The sequence below is a fragment of the Cnephaeus nilssonii genome, assembly GCF_951640355.1.
Source record: "Cnephaeus nilssonii genome assembly, chromosome: 6".
In the NCBI taxonomy this organism is placed as follows: domain Eukaryota; kingdom Metazoa; phylum Chordata; class Mammalia; order Chiroptera; family Vespertilionidae; genus Cnephaeus; species Cnephaeus nilssonii.
This window is the reverse complement of record NC_137077.1, coordinates 95777546-95795383: the sequence shown is the minus strand read 5'-3', so window position 1 is coordinate 95795383 and position 17838 is coordinate 95777546. Positions and strand designations below refer to the sequence as shown.

The 17838-nt window shown below is 47.1% G+C and overlaps 1 pseudogene across 1 annotated transcript in view; it reads right to left on the bottom strand.

The window, feature by feature from the left end:
- Positions 1–404: 404 nt before the first annotated feature.
- The window catches only part of LOC307101122 (small ribosomal subunit protein eS25-like), a 50489-nt pseudogene continuing 33055 nt past the window's right edge, over positions 405–17838 (bottom strand). The window contains exon 2 of the transcript in view: positions 405–785. The product of the transcript in view is annotated as a small ribosomal subunit protein eS25-like (transcript). The remainder of the gene's footprint in view (positions 786–17838) is intronic.

Here is a 17838-nt window from a genome sequence, read left to right as displayed (position 1 = left end):
TTCATTCAACATTCAACATGAGCCACTTAGATTGCAACCTAAGCAAAAACAAATGCTGCTTCTAGACAAGGCCTTCAAGCCCTTTTCTGGATAGAAATTCTGCAACCACCCTTAGTGATGAAAAGTATAAGGTACCAAAGAAGTATTTTTCATGGTGACAATGTTACGTGTTATGATTAGTAGTAAGCCACCATCTTTGTAGCTGATCTGGAAACTTTACCACTCAGGAGAAATTCATCAATAAAGCCAAAAAATGTTTGTAATTTTGTATGGTGATGGATGGTAACTATACTTATTGTGATTATCATTTAGCAGTGTATAAAAATATTGAATCATTATTTTGTTTTTTTATTTATTTAACGAAGTTGTGTTTTTCAAAATGTTCAGCTGATAAGACCTGTTGTTCATGTATCTTCTCCAACAGCTAGGGCATCTCCACCTTTGGTGTTTCTGGTTAAATTACTTGAGCTCTGTGCTTTGAAACTGGTTTAATAAGTCCTTTACTGAGGAGTTCCTGAATGGCTGCCCTGGCCAGGGAACTGTGAATCTTCAGTCTCTCCGAGAGCATAGCTGAGGTTGTAAGCTTGTAGTTAGGAACTTCCTTACAGAGCTTGTCATATGTGGCTTTGCCAAACAAGACCAGGTTATTGAACTTGACCAGAACTTTGCCTTTGGACCACTTCTTCTTTTTGGCCTGACCCCCAACCTATTCACAGGGTCTTGTCTTTCTTGGCCAACTTTCCAGCATCTTTCTTCTTCTTGTCATCCGCGGAGGCACAGGGAAACTTCGAGAGCAGGGCTCCACTGCTGCCTCACCAAGATGTCGGACCGAGAGGACTCGAGTCATTATTTTGTAAATCTGAATATAATGTCACATGTCGATTATATCCCAACTAGAGGCCCAGTGCACGAAATTCGTGCACAGGGTGGGGGGTGTCCCTCAGCCCAGCCTACATCCTCTCCAATCTGGGATCCCTCTCACAATCCAGGACTGCTGGCTCCCAACTGCTCACCTGCCTGCCTTCCTGATTGCCCCTAATCGCTTCTGCCTGCCAGCCTGATCACCCCCTAACCACTCCCCTGCCAGCCTGATTGATGCCTAACTGCTCCCCTGCCAGCCTGATTGCCCCTAACTGTCCTCCCCTGCAGGCTTGGTCCCCCCCAATTGCCCTCCCCTGCAGGCCTGGGTCCCCCTCAACTGCCCTTCCCTGCAGGCCCGGTTGCCTCCAACTTCCCTCCTCTGCCAGCCTGGTCACCTCTTATTGCCCTCCCCTGCAGGCTTGATCACCCCCAACTGCCCTCCTTGCAGGCCTGGTCCCTCCCAACTGCCCTCCCTTGCAGGCCTGGTCCCTCCCAACTGCCCTCCCCTGCTGGCCATCTTGTGGTGGCCATCTTGTGTTCACATGGGGGCAGCCACCTTGTGTGTTGGAGTGATGGTCAATTTGAATATTACTCTTTTATTATATAGGATAGATCCCTGGTGCACGGGTGGGGGCCGGCTGGTTTGCCCTGAAGGGTGTCCCAGATCAGGGTGGGGGTTCCCTTGGGGTGTGGGGTGGCCTGAGCGAGGAACCTGTAGTGGTTTGCAGGCCGGCCATGCCCCCCGGCAACCCAAGCGGAGGCCCTGGGATCTGGGATTTATTTATCTTCTATAATTGAAACTTTGTAGCCTTGAGTGGAGGCCAGGGCAGGCCAGGGCGGGCAGGAAGCTTGGCTTCCTCCATCGCTGGGGGCAAGCCAAGCCTCCTGCTTGCTCCAGCTCTGTAGCTGCCCCCATGTTTGTTGGGTTAATTTGCATACTCGCTCCTGATTGGCTGGTGGACGTGGCCTGTGGGCGTAGTGGAGGTACGGTCAATTTGCATGTTTCTCTTTTATTAGATAGGATAAGAAAAAAGTCTAGTTAATAACTCAATATCTGGAGTAGAATTCATTTATAAATTGGGTTCTGTCTATAATAGACTTATTTTTTGAAAAGTTTACAGCCTATTATGACCATTTGAAGAGTCAACTCTTGCATTAAATTATTAATTCACAAACATTGGGTGAGCATCCACTCTCACCAGGGCTTTCTGTACTAGAAGCTAGGCACTCAGAGAAGGGGCCATCTCTATTTCAAGGAGCTCAAAGATTACAAATTGCAAAGACAAGGTTCATGGTGTGGTGGAGGCAGAGCCTGTACCTGGGCCTTGGCCCAGCCGCCCCGACACTCACAGGGGCAGCAAAGGAAGCTGACCAGGCCCCTTTCTGGAGAAAAGTCTCAGAAAGAGGAGATGCACACTAAAGATCAAGTTGGAATGAAGGAGATAGAAGAAAATACTTTTTATTTTATTTTAAAAACTCAATGTGTAAAAGAAACAGAATAAAGATAATAAACCTCATAGTCCTGTCAACCAGTTCCAATAATTAGCAACATTCCGCCATTCTTGTGTCATCTCTCTCCCCACTCAGTTACTTAGGTCAAATGTACTGGAATGAATGCAGCTTCTAGGACACTTTTGACAAATGATTTGCTCTTCCAATCCACACTTTATCACAAAATAGGACATTTCCCTTCTCCCAGAAAGCTTCTTTGTGTCCCCTCTCAGGTAATCCCCACACTCCTAGTGGTAACCACTGTTCTGACCTTTTTCATCTTAAAATATCTTTACTGGTTCTGGATATTACTATAAGTGGGATCACGCATGATGTACTCAACATAACTTTATTGGTGGTATTCATCCATGTTGTTTTGTATATCTGTACTTTGTCTTTTTTATTGCTGGATAGTATTCCAAAAAGAACACGTATTTTTTAAAACTTCTATTTAGCCTCCCTTGGGACAGGAGTTCAAGAGGGGTCAATAAGGACAGAGAAGGCAGGACCTCTACTGCTCTCAGGAAGCTTGGTCCACCTGTAAGGAAAAGGCATTAAGGAAGGTGACTCATAGCTCTGAAGGAGAGATGATGGGGCTGTTGGTTACCTAACCAGTAACCATCCCTCCTTTCTTGCTCATGGAACCCCACTGTCTAGTCAATGGCGTGCTCAGTCATGGGGGTTGAATCATGATTGGTCTAAGAGCCATTCTTGCCAGTCTCTCTCCTTGCCATTATTTAATTCAAGGTCATGCATGTGGCCCATGCTGCCTGAGATGTATGGGGAAACACAGCGGGAGTTTCTCCTCTTATATTAAAGCGATGGAGGAAGAGAAAACCTCTGACACCTCTTCCTTCATGCTTTGGACAGTGTGACAAGAAGCTCATGCTGTGTCCACAAAGGAAAACATACCTGTCCTACCGAGGACAGCAGAAAGAGTCTGGTCCTTGGTGACGTTATTGAGTTGCCAAACCAACTCCCGTGCTACCCACTTCCTGGCTTCTTGTTAAGTAAACAATACTCATCTTTCTGGTTGAAGAACCATTTAGCAAATAGCCCGTTATCTGCAACCACCAGCAAATACCAGGCAGGCACACTGAAAAGTTCAAAGGCGTGTCAGGAAACATCTCTCCAGTTATGGCCAAGGCAGCTCTGGGGCACACCTTGTGTCTCAGTAACAGGGAGGAAACCCAAAGGACAGACAGAGCCAGGGACTTGAGTACAAAAGGACGGACAGGACCTAGAGGGATCAGAGAAAACAGGAGCTGCGCCTAGGCAGAGGGAAGGCTTTCAGGGTTTGGAATTATTTTTAGTATCCACACTGGTCCAAAAATATGGAGCTTTGTGGTTTTGGCCCGTGCTGGGTTGTCTTGTCACAGCCACTCCTGGGATACAAAAAAAAAACACACCCTTATTTCTGATGAATAAACTACAATTTGAAGAGTCAACTCTACTTCCCAGTAAGCACCAGAATAAGCATCACACCTTGTTATGAAAACATTTTAAAATTGTCCTATTTGTAGAGATATTTGCAATCAAAATTTAGAATAGATATTTGATTAAAACCAGGTTTCCTATTCTTTCTGGGAGTTTCCATTTTATAAATTATTGTAGATGCAGCTCCTGAGTCTGTGCACACATCGGGGCATCTGCGGGGCCCTGCAGCCTTCCTTCTTGCACATGTTTCTCCAGAGTAGAGCGTATGGCCACAGAATACAAATGTGCCACAGGTATGCGGAGAGGTTGCTCCCGCCAGCCCTGAGCCAGCAGGTGGGTCTTGGGGTAGCCACTGCCCCTGGGCACATGCTTCTGCAGTAGGTAGCATCAACCACTCACGCCTATATGCTGCACAGTATCATCTTCTCTGTGTGACAGGCATGAAAACATTTGGGAAGCCCTGCTCTGAAGGCTGTACATACTAAACACGCTCCATCATCCACCTGCCTTTGCAGCGAGGGGCAGTCTATGACAGCTCTGGCCGATAAGCCATAAGCCCTCCTCCTCCTTCCTGAATTGTGAATGTAGAACAGGAGATGAGCAAACTGCGGCCCGAGGGCCGAATTCCAGCTGCTGCCTGTTTTTGTGAACCACCTTTTATTGGAACACAGCTATGCCCATTTTACATAGCCTGTGTCTGATTTTGTGCGAAAATGGCAGGGTGGAGCAGCTATGACAAAGACCTTTGGGCCACAGCCACTCTCTGGCCCCTTTAGAAAGAGTTTGCTGACCCTGATGTAGAAGACATTGAGGACAAAGCCACACAGTAAGGACAACAGAGCAGGCTGAATCGTCCACCCTGGACTGCCCACCTCAAGACTACATGGTACATGACAAACATTGCTCATGCTTAAGTCACTATAATCAGGTTTCCTCCAACACTATCTTCTCCAGAAAAATCTCTTTATTGATTAGGATTACTAGTTGCAAATGACATGTTCAAACAGAAAAATGTATTTATTAAAGGACTAGAGGCCTGGTGCAGGGATTCATGCACTGGTGGGGTCCCTTGGCATAGCCTGAGGGGATCGGGCGGAAACCAGCTGTCTAACGCTGCCTGCCACTCCTGCCTGCCACTCCTGCTCATCCTGGCCCCGCTGCACCTGCTGCTGATGCCACCGCTTCGTAGACTCACTGCCGCTCCAATGTGATCTCTGGGCTGCGGTGGCCAGCCATGAGCCCTGTGTCTGGTGCCCGTCATTCAGCTGAGTGGGGCTCCCGCTGTGGGAGCACACTGACCATGAGGGGGCAGTTCCTGCATTGAGTGTCTGCCCCTTGGTGGTCAGTGTGCATCATAGCGACCGGTTGACTAGTTGTTCGGTGGTTCGGTTGCTTTGGCTTTTATATATATAGATATGGGGTAACTGGAGGGTTTGGGCAGGGCTAGAATGCTAAGCTCTGGCACTACATGACTAGGAGCAACGCCCAACAACATCGCAGGTGCTATGCTAACAGCAGCACCACCTCCACTTCTTCCTGATGACCTTCAGAACTGATACCAGCACCTCCCCTACGGCCAGCTCCTGAAGGGAGAGGTGTCTCTGCCACACGTGGGGTGCTGTGTCACCTTGGGTGCTGGTCAGTTCTGCTGACATAGGACACAGACTGGGGCCTCAATCAAAGAAATGTATTTCTCACAGTTCAGCCACCTAAGATCAAGGGGTCAGCGGGGCTGGTTTCCCCTGAGGCCTCTCCCCTTAGCTCACAGATGGCCTCCTTCTCCCCGTGTCCTCACATGACCTTTTCTCTGTGCTCAGACATCCCTGGTGTCTCTTCCTTTTCTTATAAGGACATCCGTCCTATTGGATTAAGATCCCACCTTGTAACCTCCTTAATTGCCTCCTTTAAGCCCCTATTTCCAAACAAGTCATTTTGATGGTTAGGCTTTCAACCTATGAATTTTGCAGGACATGACACATTGCTCACTATCAAGTCCACGCCCTCACGGAGACTCATCTGATTGGCATGGAAGAGGAGTGTGTCTGCAGCCTAGCTCCAGGGAATTCCAGGGATGCAGATTTTCTGGCTTCCCCTTTGGGAAAGCAAGACTTACTATAGAGAATTGTCACCATGTGAGGAAGGTGGTCAAAATATTAAGTAGTCACAAATGACAAATGTTTACTCCGGCAGATATGTCACTCAACGCCAAGCACAGTCCTGAACAGTGTTCTAAATCTTTTCACAGCTCCTATTGGCTGTTTTATTAACAACCTGGTCCAGATACTGCCCTCTCTGGAGCACTTTTGGCCTCCTGGACCCATGGGAGCTCTACCCCAGGGGAAGCCATTTACACAGACAATGATATGACTGCCTGGTACACCTGTGGCTTTATATGATAATATCTTTATGTTTGTATCCGGTTCTGGTTTGAAGACATGCTTATCTTGATGTTGAGATGGTTATGCATTTCAGCTGTGTTTAAAAGATGTTTTGCCTATCATTGGTATGTGTTTGGAGAACAAAGGAAGTGGGGGTGGCTTCCATGTGAACCACTCCTAGCCACTGATTGGTTAGTCCTCATGCAAATGAGAACTTCAAATCCTCACAGTTTGATTGGTCTCAAAGGCACCAAACTGTCTTGATTGGTCAGAATAGAGCCACTCTGATTGGCTGGATCTGCACAGCTCTGATGGAATGGGGAAAGTCTCAGTTCTATTGGTTGAAGTAGGATTCCAGGAACTCCTTTCTAAGGGCTGGCTCGGCTGGCAGAAACACAGTGTAGGTAGGCAGTTCCGCACTGGCTTCTCCATGAAGTGCAGTTTGAGTGAGAAGGCCTGTGCATAAATGGCTGCTGGTTCCGTGGTGTGTGTTTTAATTTGAGCCCAGTTAGCCACCAGGAGCCATTCTTAATAGGTGTCTTTTTTTTTTTTTTTTTTTTCCCCTCGGGGTTCACACTACTAAGTGCTGGGACAGTGTTGGTATAAAGAAAGCGTGGATTTGGGGATACGCTGATAGCACCCCACACAGAAGCGGAGAGCCATCCATGTGTGTATGCAAATCAAGTGACAAACAAAAATGGTGACATTTGGGGGCAATGGGCCATTTCCTAGATGACGAGCATAGTGTTGTGAACAGGATGCTAAAGGGGGAATTCAGAACTCCCTTGAGCTTCTGGGGCTTCTTAATCCAGGAGTAGTTCATCTTAACTTTAATTTGTTCTGAATTGAAAAAAAAAAAAAACCCTTCTGGAATGTGGATATTGCATACAATAATACAGCAGCCAGAGGAGATGAGAATAAAACTCTACCTCCTTCACAAAGAGGCAGGTGTTTCCCCTCCCCGTTGAGCTTCTAGCTCTTGCCTGAGAAATGTTTCAGAGGAGAGAGGCCAGGGTGAAGGCCCGGGAGACACTATGTTAATGAGAAGCAGAACAAACGCTGGAAACGATGTGCATAGACAGAACCTGACCCAGCACGTATTTGAAGAGGAAGTCCCTGTGGAGGTGTCCCACATAGTGGGAGGGCCATTCTCAGCCCTGAATCTAAACAGACGTGTCTGAATCTAAAAAAAACAGGTTCATAGTTTCTCTCTCACCCAATCAATGCTTTTCAAATTGGGACACTCCCTCTGCCATCGGCTGTGTGCCTGCACTGCTGTTGGCTCCAGTGATGCCCAGGAGCACCCCAGGGGCAGCTCTCCCTGAGCCCAGTGGCCCTCGAATGAGTGGGCTGATGCAGTGGGCCCTCAGCTCCCTCCTGAGGACAGTGCAGGGGACAGAAGAATAAAACATCCCAACCATTGGTTATTTTACACAATCAGGTTGAGCCTTCCTGTTGGCAGGCGAGTTCAGTGGCCACATTACTGAATTCTAGGAAGGATTTCCAGCTGCTCCCCTACCTCTTCACCTCCATCCCCACTGACATTAGTGTCTATGACTCAGAATAAGGTCAAGCAATGGAATTGCTGATGGAGACAAGGTGAGAGGTTCAGGACTTGAAAAGAGGGACTCTGGACCTCCTGAGGTGCCCAGAGCCTCAGGACCTTCCCATCATCCTTCTCTCCAATGGACATGCCGCCTCATGTGTGAACGGCACTGTTTGGGGCGCTTATGGGAGCAAGCGCATTCTTACCCTTAGCCCCCATCAGACTGGATTTGTGCTAAGAGAAAAGAGCAGTGACATTGCTGAGCACCTACTGTGTGCGAGGCACTGTGCTGGTGCTCTGGTCCCTTCCTTCTCCTAACCTGCAAGATTGATACAATTGGCCCCGATGCAGTGAGGAAACTAAAACTCAGAAAAACTAGGAGTCTCACTCCAGGTCATCAGAGCTAAGGTTCAAATCTGAGTCAGCTGCTTCTATCCCCGTGCTTCTTCTAACATTCTTTCATTACATGAATATTTGTTGAACACGCAGTGTCTGCCCAGACACTTTGTTAAGTGCTAGAAATACAGAGTGAACAGAACCCTAGGCTTGGAGTTCCGTGGCGAACGCAGGTCTCACACACAGAACCAGATGTATAGTGACAGGTGTGAGTGGAGCATCCCAGGGGCCTCCTGGCGGTGAGGCAGTTGCAGAATTAGGAGTAAATATACCCATTAGGCTTGTTTTCATAGAAGGAGAATGTTCTGGCTCATGAACAGGCTTTACATCTTGGGCCCTTTTAGCCTTGCACCCCTCCTCATTCACACAAAACCATTCGGCTCTCCGTTTCCGGGATGGAGGAACCAGAGGAAAAGCACAGAAGCCGGGAGCCTATACCTGCCATTCCATTCCAGAAGCCAGAGCATATGTATCAGACACCAAGTTGTGAAGAGCGCAGGGCGTGGCAGCAGATTTGGAAGAAAAGTAAGCAGTCAGAGTTTCCAGGCTCCGAGGACAGAACGGATTATTGTGCTGAGAAGAGAGGAGTGTCTGAGGGCTTGAGTCCTTCACCACCTGGTTCTGTGACAATGGGCAGGTCAAGTCACCGTCTTGGCCTCAGTTTCTTCATCTGTATACAAATCTACGGGTCACACAGCACCCCCAAATCCGGGGTCATGCACTACCCACTATAAGCCACTGGTTGTGGACCCTGGCATTGGAGAACCTGCAGTTGAATCATTTCACCCAGCTGTAACATCCTGAGTCTGTCTCCAAAAGGACTTCCCTTCCGATTCCTGTGGGGCGGGTGCCTGCCTGCACATGGATGCTGACTTTGCCAGAAGGGCCACGCCAGTGCAGTGGGGAAAAGCTGGCGTGGGAACCAGCAAATTCTGAGTCCATCGCTTTTAGCTTTGGACATCAGGCTCTCTGAGCCCCAAATACTCATCTGGAAAATGGGGACACATAATATCTTTTCAGGCCATGGTAAGAATGAGAAATAGTATGGCAGGTGCTAACACAGTGCCAGGCGCACATACCCAGTAGTATTGCAGGGTGATGGTTAAAAGCTCAGACAGACTTGGGTTGCAATCTACTTCCATCACCTCTAGCTGCCCTCTCACTGGCAAGCATTATGTAAGTTATTATTATTAGCAGTTATTGGGGGAAGGATTACAGCTGTGTGTACAGGCTAAAAGGGACTTCTTATTTTTAAGTGGGTTTTGAGGACAATAGTCATAAACCACAATGCACAACAGAGCACTGAGTGGCAAAAATAGGGCACAGGAACCTTAATCTGAAAGAGCAGATACCTCTACTGGTGTCAGTTTTACACAGGCAAGCCTTCTTCAGATATGATCAAAAACTCCCTTCACCGATAACCTCAGTGTCTTCTTTAGTGACAAGATTATTTCCCTCGCCCACAAAGCCAGGCTCCAGGCTAAGCCTCAGAGCGGCTCCTTCAAGAGTATATTGTTTCAAGTAAACAAGGTGCTGTTAAAATCTGGGGCCACAGGGGCTGGGCTGCTCCAGAGACACTGATGCCATCTGGTCATCGGCCCTACAGAGATAGGTGCCCAGGAAGGTGAGGTGAACACCACGGAGCATGCTGTGCAGGCCCTGAGGTTGAGCCTGAGGTTGAGCGGTTGAGTTGCATGAGAGGAACGCAACTGTGTCATTTCAAAGAGCAGATTAATAGTCCCAAATATGGGTGTATCATAATTTAGTAAACCTGTCATGAATTTTTGCCCCCTTATATTATTTATTAGCAGCCCGGTGCACAAAATTCGTGCACGGGGATGTGTGTCCCTCAGCCCAGCCTGCACCCTCTCCAACCTAGGACCCCTCGAGGGATGTCCGACTGCCCGTTTAGGCCCGATCCCGGTAGGATTGGGCCTAAACGGGCAGTCAGACATCCCTCTCACAATCCAGGACTGCTGGCTCCCAACTGCTCGCCTGCCTGCCTTCCTGATTGCCCCTAACCGCTTCTGCCTGCCAGCCTGATCATCCCCTAACCACTCCCCTGACAGCCTGATTGATGCCTAACTTCTCCCCTGCCAGCCTGTTTGCCCCTAACTGTCCTCCCCTGCAGGCCTGGTCACTCCTAACTGCCCTCCCCAGCAGGCCTGGTCACCCCTAACTGCCCTCCCCTGCAGGCCTGGGTCCCCCCTAACTGCCCTTCCCTGCAGGCTTGATCGCCCCCAGCTGCCCTCCCTTGCAGGCCTGGTTTCTCCCAACTGCCCTCCCCTGCTGGCCATCTTGTGGTGGCCATCTTGTGTCCACATAGGGGCAGCCATCTTTGACCACATGGGGGCAGCCATCTTGTGTGTTGGAGTGATGGTCAATTTGCATATTACTCTTTTATTAGATAGGATAAGGTGTTTTTTTTTATCTTTATTGTTCAGATTATTACAGTTGTTCCTCTTTTCCCCCCCATAGCTCCCCTCCACCCGGTTCCCACCCCACCCCACCCCACCCCATGCCCTTAACCCCCCCCCCCACACTGTCCTCATCCATAGGTGTATGATTTTTGTCCTGTCTCTTCCCACACCCTGCACACCCCTTTCCCCCCGAGGATTGTCAATCCACTCCCTTTCTATGCCCCTAATTCTATTATATTCATCAGATGGGGGCAGCCATCTTGTGTGTTGGAATGACAGTCAATTTGCATATTACTCTTTTATTAGATAGGATAAGGTTTTTAAAAAATAATGTTACAATTAACCCTTTGCACTTGCTTGCTTTTTTCTCTATTCCTTTATTCTAATGCTAACCGTGTCGAGTCACACTCGACATCCGAGTGCAAAAGGTTAACATTTTTCAGGCATACAGTTTTTTGCTTGTTAAATTTTTTTACATAATACTAGAGGCCCTGTGCATGAAATTAGTGCACTGGGAGGGGGGTACCTCAACCCAGCCTGCACCCTCTCACAGTCCAGCAGCCCTCAGGGGATGTCCAACTGGCGGCTTAGGCCCACTCCCTGCAGGGAATGGGCCTAAACTGTTAGTCAGACATCCTTAGCACTGCAGCGGAGGCAGGACTGTGCTCGCCAGCTGTGAGCCTGGCTTCTGGCTGAGCAGTGCTCCCCCTGTGGGAGCGCACTGACCACCAGGGGGAAGCTCCTGCATTGAGCACCTGCCCCCTGGTGGTCAGTGTGCATCATAACGACCGGTCGTTCCGCTGTTGAGTCGATTTACGTACTAGCATTTTATTATATAGGATAAACCACTGGTTATTAACCCTGGCTGCAGTGGTACTACAATCATTTAAGAAACTTAGAGAGAAAAAAAAATTAATGTTCAGACTTGACCCTAAGCCCATTCAATCAGAATCTCTGGGGATCTGATCTAGAAATTGATATTTTTTTTTAAGTTCTTCAGATGATTCTAATGTGCAGGCAGGGGTGAGAACCACTCCTAAGTGTTATTTAAAGCCCTGTCAAAGATCAGCTAGGACAGTGGTTCTCAACCCTGGCTGCATATAAAAATTACCTGGAGAGTTTTAAAATGTCTTAATGCCCAGGCTGTTCCACCCGCCCCCCCCCCCCTGCCCACCCCCACAACAATCCTACTCTCTGCATCATACTCTCTGGTGGTGGGGCTTAGAAATTAGTGTTTTGTTAAACTCTTTAGATAACTCCAATGTACAGCCAGGCTGAACCCCTGATTCCAGGGAGTGATCAGGGGACCCAGAAGAGAAGAGATCTGAAGACTGAACCTTAGAGTCTGAAAGATGAAAGAGTGGCTAAGCTAGGAGGAGAACCAGGAGAGAGAGGGGTGGCAGGCTTCCCCCAGATGTCTGAACTGTGGCTGTCCATCCCCATTTAAGAATTAAAAATAGAAGACCAGTGTGCATAGGTGAGGCTGTGGACTCGTGTTTCTCTGTAGGTCAGTGGGTGCTTCCCAAGGTTCTTTGGGCACTTCATCTCCTTCCCCTCCCCAGCGGTCACCCTCCCTGAGCTGCATCCTCCCTCATCACTCACCACTCATTCCCCGGCTGTCTACCTTCCACAGATCATGTTGAAATTCCTTATCCACTGGAAACCTCCCTCCCCATTCTCAGTGTTGTTGCTGGTTTACACATTTATATCCCTTTATCATCATTTTCATAGGGTCTTAGAGGGAGAACAGATAAATTCAGGTGATTACATGATTATCTTGAACCAGAAATCTACCAACCTTTTAAAATGTGAGGATCACTCTAAATGCTAGAAATGTTTTTATAGAATCCATATGATGGAAGTTACATATACTATCGGTATCCATTAATAAGGAAAATGCATATTGATAGAAAGTCTTCTGAATCAACTTACTACCACTTTTAAATGCATTAATGGCTTTACATTTACATATATTTGGAAACTAATAGCACAAGAATGTAGAAGAAAGTTATTAGGGCTGAGAACAATGTTCAGTGAACAAATAGATTCAGACACCTTTGCAATCATTGCAGAGTTGTAGGAGTCCATGTTATCACGGCCCCAAAGCTCTAAGCCCTGGGAAGCCATTGGACTTTTTAGAATGGGGGAGGGGATGTTCCTGGGGCACCTAAGTTCATATATATATATATATATATACACACTGAGTGGCCAGATTATTATGATCTCTGAATGCATAATAATCTGGCCACTCAGTGTGTGTGTGTGTGTGTGTGTGCAGGGGGAGGGGACATGGGCAGTTGGCTGGCCTGCCTGCTGGTCGAACTCCTGGTCCAGGGGACAATTTGCATATTAGTCTTTTATTATATAGGATATACACTGAGTGGCCAGATATATATATAGTAGAGGCCCGGTGCATGAAATTCATGCACTGGGGGGTGGTGTCCCTCAGCCCAGCCTGCACCCTCTCCAATCTGGGACCCCTCGGTGGATGTCCAACTGCTGATTTAGGCCCGATCCCTGTGGCAGTCGGACATCCCTCTCACAATCCGGGTCTGCTGGCTCCCAAGTGCTTGCCTGCCTGCCAGCCTGATCACCCCCTAACCCTCCCCTGCCAGCCTGATCGATTCCTAACTGCTCCCCTGCTGGCCCGGTAACCCCCAACTGCCCTTTCCTGCCAGCCTAGTCACCTCCAATTGCCCTCCCCTGCTGTCCCGGTTGTCCCCAACTGCCCTCCCCTATCGGCCTGGTCACCCTCAACTGCCCTCCCCTGCTGGCCTGTTCACCCCCAACTGCCCTCCCCTGCTGGCCTGGTCACCCCCCATGCTGGCCTGATTGCCCCTACTCCCCTGCCCTACCAGCCTGATCACCCACAACTACCCTCCCGTGCTGACCATCTTGTGGTGGCCATCTTTGACCACATGGGGGCAGCCATCTTGTGTGAGGGTGTGAGGGTTAATTTGCATATTACCTCTTTATTATATAGGATTAAAGGGGTAGGAATTCTGTTTCAAAGAATATGAATACCTTCTGGATTTTGGTGTTACCTTTACAGTTTCCAGAAGAGTAATGTTTCCACTTCCTTAATATTAATCTAATGAATTATGTTTTGGTTATCTATTACTACATAGCACACCATTCCATAACTTAGTGGCTTAAAATGGCCAGCATTTCATGCTTTCTCATGGTTTTGAGGGTTGAGCAGGGCTCAGCTGGACAGTTCATATGCTGGTCTCACTTTGGGGTTTCTCATTCAGCTGCAGTCAGAGAGCAACTGGGCATGACCTCAGAACTTAGTATTAAATCACTAGGCTTCTGGCAAATTAACTGCTGAGCTAGACATGACGAGGAAGGCAGAGAATTCAGAAGTGTTTTTAAGACCCAATATTTCAGTTTACGACTTCTCCCTCACCTTCCCCACCCCAGTTGCATATGAAGGATGCGGGATAAAAGAAGCATCGCAGGGCAAAGTCAGAATAGGGATCCAAACCCCAAGATATGGGTGGGCTTCAAGAGCATAAAAGTCTTTATTTAATTTATTCCAAGAACCTTGCTTTAGCTAGAAATAAAGAGGGTTTCAGCCTACCCCCGAAGCAGCAGGAATAGAATGCTTGTGTGAACTTGTGTTCTGAATTCTTTCTGCTCCCCACATCTGGGTATACAGACAGTAATTACTGCTTTATTTTTTAAACACTACTTCTGCAACGCTGGAGTGTCACCAGCATAGGCGGCAACTCTCAAACGGAGACCAAAGTGTATAAATAGCCCCTCTGAAAGCACCACAAAGGCTGGCTGTGACCTCCATGGAGGAATCAGTATTCCAGATGGGCCTCGGTGCTTCTGAAAACGTATTCTATCTTATCACACACGCCCGTGCCCCCCCGCCCCCCAGCCCTGTCTCCTCCACATGCCACGCCTTCTCTTCACCAGCTTTCTCCCACTTCCCACCTCCAAACAAAGGAGCAGTAGGAAAAGCTCAAATATAATTGCATACAGTCCCCAGCAACAGCTGGGCTCTCAGCTGAGAACTTCCGGAATGAATGTGGGACTTAGCAGAGGGCTGTGGCATCCTCCCTATGTTTAGGAAGTTGACAGTGGCTGAAGAATGCAATTGGAAGAGTTCCAACTGATCTGCCAATCAAAAACCATCTCCTCCCTGCGGACCAGAAATTCTCCCTGGGAGTTGTCGGAGGAGAAGAAGGTGGAGACAGGTCTCAGGTGAAAAGACAGCACTAAGACAGGGAGAGGACTGGTAGCCCTTGTGGAGAGGTGAGATCAGGGAGTGATGAGGTGATGCTGATGTCAGAGACCATCCCTGCCTGGCCAGCAGAAGGCTTTCTTGTTGGGCAGACCCAATACTAATTGTTCTTTTGTAGTGGTTCCCACATCACCAGTTTATGGAAACATGAACCTGCCAATCCTATAGCACTTCATGTAACATTTTATCCTAAAACAATAATGGCAAAATATTGTCATATCTAATTATTTTAACTTAACCTCCTCAACAGCATGTGTTCTGATACCTTTGCTAAAGCTCTGCCACCAGCAGCTAAAGGTGCCCAGGCTGCCAGTTTCCATCCTGGCTCTGCGCTGGGCAAGGGAGCAACCTCTTTGCTACCCATATGTGTGCTCAGGACCTCGTGCTTTATAGTGGCACCCATCCATCAACACAGGGTGGCAGTGCCTCATCGCCAGGGTTGTCCCGAGGACTAAGTCCAGCCTCTAAGTGAAGAATGTGGAGTTGGGCTTTCCCCCCTGGAGCAGGGAACTCAACTACCCCTCAGCCATAGCTCCTTAACCTGGACGTAGGTCAGAATCAATGTGGGTATCCTTTCTAAACCCTCACTTGAAAATAGGATTTCTGAATCAAGGCCATTCAAATGATTAAGACCTAATAACATAGGTCTCAGAAAATGGATATGCCCATTTGCACCAAAAGTATATGTGAGTGTTCCAGCAAACACTCCTTCATTCCACCAACACCGGGCATTACCTGCTTATGTCTTTTTCCCCCTAGTGTACACAGAAGTCCAGAACCCCAGAGTGAAAGTAGAGGGGAGAGCAGGGGGGCATTACAGACTGATAGACACATGGCTCCTGCCAACCACCTTCCCCACAGGCCCCTCCTGGTCTGGGGAAGGTGCAGGTTGACTAAATGATGGGCAATCTTTTTTAAAAAATATTTATTGTTGAAAGTATTACATTTGTCCCCCTTTCACCCCCCCCCACCCTCATTGACCTCTTCCTGGCCCACCCCCACCATGACTGGCAATCTTGAGTTTCTAGATTATTGCCAGAAAGGCTGCCTTGTTCTTCAGCCAGGGCCCCAGCCCTATAATCCTGTCTTCCTCAGCACCTCCCTCTTACAAACTCAAATCCCAAAGATTTGTAGGGTCCCAAGAACTGGGAATTTGTCAAAATGGATGAACAGTGTTTTTGTTGAGACTGCAAACCTATTTTATCATGCTTTTCCCAAGCGTGGCTATTCTGGGCCCAGGTTTGCTTTCTATCCAAGGTACTTTTCCAAAATGGCCTTCTTCTGTACCAGCCTAGGTCTAACCCAGGTCATTCTGGGGCCTTCCAGCACACAGATGAGGTCTCATCAGGAACACAGTGTCAAGGACTGAACTTGTCTCAGACCTGGTCTTGGAAAGAAATATTTTATTCCCAGGTGCAAAAGCAGAAAACAGGCAAATATAAGTTGCTTACTAAAGTAAAAAAGGTGAGCATGAACATCCCTTAAATATGGGATATTTTCCAATGCAAGCTTTCTTGTAAGATTTTGGTTAAAGGAGAAAATAACTTGAACTGAAATTGACAATTTGGTAACTTCCATCCACTTTTAGGTTTGTGCATAAAAAAATGTTTCTTTTGTTGTTGCTCAGTACAATTCATTATTCATTATTTATTTTTTCTTTGTACCTTTGACCACCATCACCCATTTCTCACACTCACCACCTCTGGCAACCACCAATTTGTTCTCTGTATTTATGAGCTTGTTTTTGTTTTGTTTTAAGTTTCCACATTAAAAGAAAAAAAAAGGTCGTATGGTATGTGTGTCTTTCTCTGACTTATTTTACTTAGCATGATGCCCTCAAGGTCCATCCATGTCACAAATGGCAGGATTTTATTCTTTCTTATGGCTGAATAATATTACTTTTTATATGTATACCACAATTTCTTCATCCATTCATCCGTGGATGGACACTTCAGTTGTTCCCACATCTTGGCTATTGTAAATAATGTTGCAATTAACATGGGGATGCATATGTCTTTGGAGTTAGTATTTTTGTTTTCTTCAGATAAATACCTAGAAGTGGAATTGCCAGATCATATAATAGTTCTATTTTTAATTTTTTGAGGAACCTCTGTGCAGAAGCACAGGACTTGGTTGCAAAGGAGGAAACTCCAAAACGCCGGAACCTCCAGGGGGAGTTGGCCAAAGGCGATCACCCCTGCCTTGACTTTTCCAAACAAGTCTAAGCCCCCAGGTGTTTACTGGAAGCTTTGTGCTTAGTTTTTAGATGTCCTTGCTTAAAGGGCACTGCAGACACATGTGTCTTCTCAAGGAAGCTTACCTTACTGACAGTATCTAGTAGTTAATTTTAGTTCAAGCTGTTGTTACAATAAAAGCCTGAGGAGGCAGGCAAACGGGGCTGTCTGGTTCCTTTAGCCAGGCAGTCCCTTAGCCCTCTCTTTCACAGCAAACGTGTGTCAGAGTAACCATTCATCTGTCGCTCAGGTTCTGCTGGTCAGCCCCGGCAAACCTCTATCCTTGTTTTAATAATGGGTGCACCAATTTCTCTCCCACCATCAGTGCACCAAGGGTTCCCTTTCTTCCACATCCTCTCCAATACTTATTTCTTGTCTTTTTTTATAATAGCCATTCTAACAGGTGTGAGGTGATATCTCATGGTATTGACTTGCACTTACCTGATAATTAGTGATGTTGAGCATCTTTTCATGTACCTGTTGGTCATCTGTATGTATTTTTGGAAAAATGTTTATTCAGATCTTCTGCTCATTTTAAGTAATTTTTTGGGGGTTTTGCTATTGAATTGTATGAGTTTCTTATATATTTTGGATACTAGTCCCTTATCAGGTATATGATTTGTAAATATTTCTTCCATTTAATAGGCTGTCCTTTCATTTTGCTGATGGCTTCCTTTGCTATGCAGAGCTTTTTAGTTTGATGTAGTCACAAATATTTACTTTTGTTTTTGTTGCTTTTGCTTTTGGTGTTAGATTCAAAAAAACAATTGCCAAGACCTAGGTCAAGGAGGTATTGCCTGCATTTTCTTCTAGGAATTTT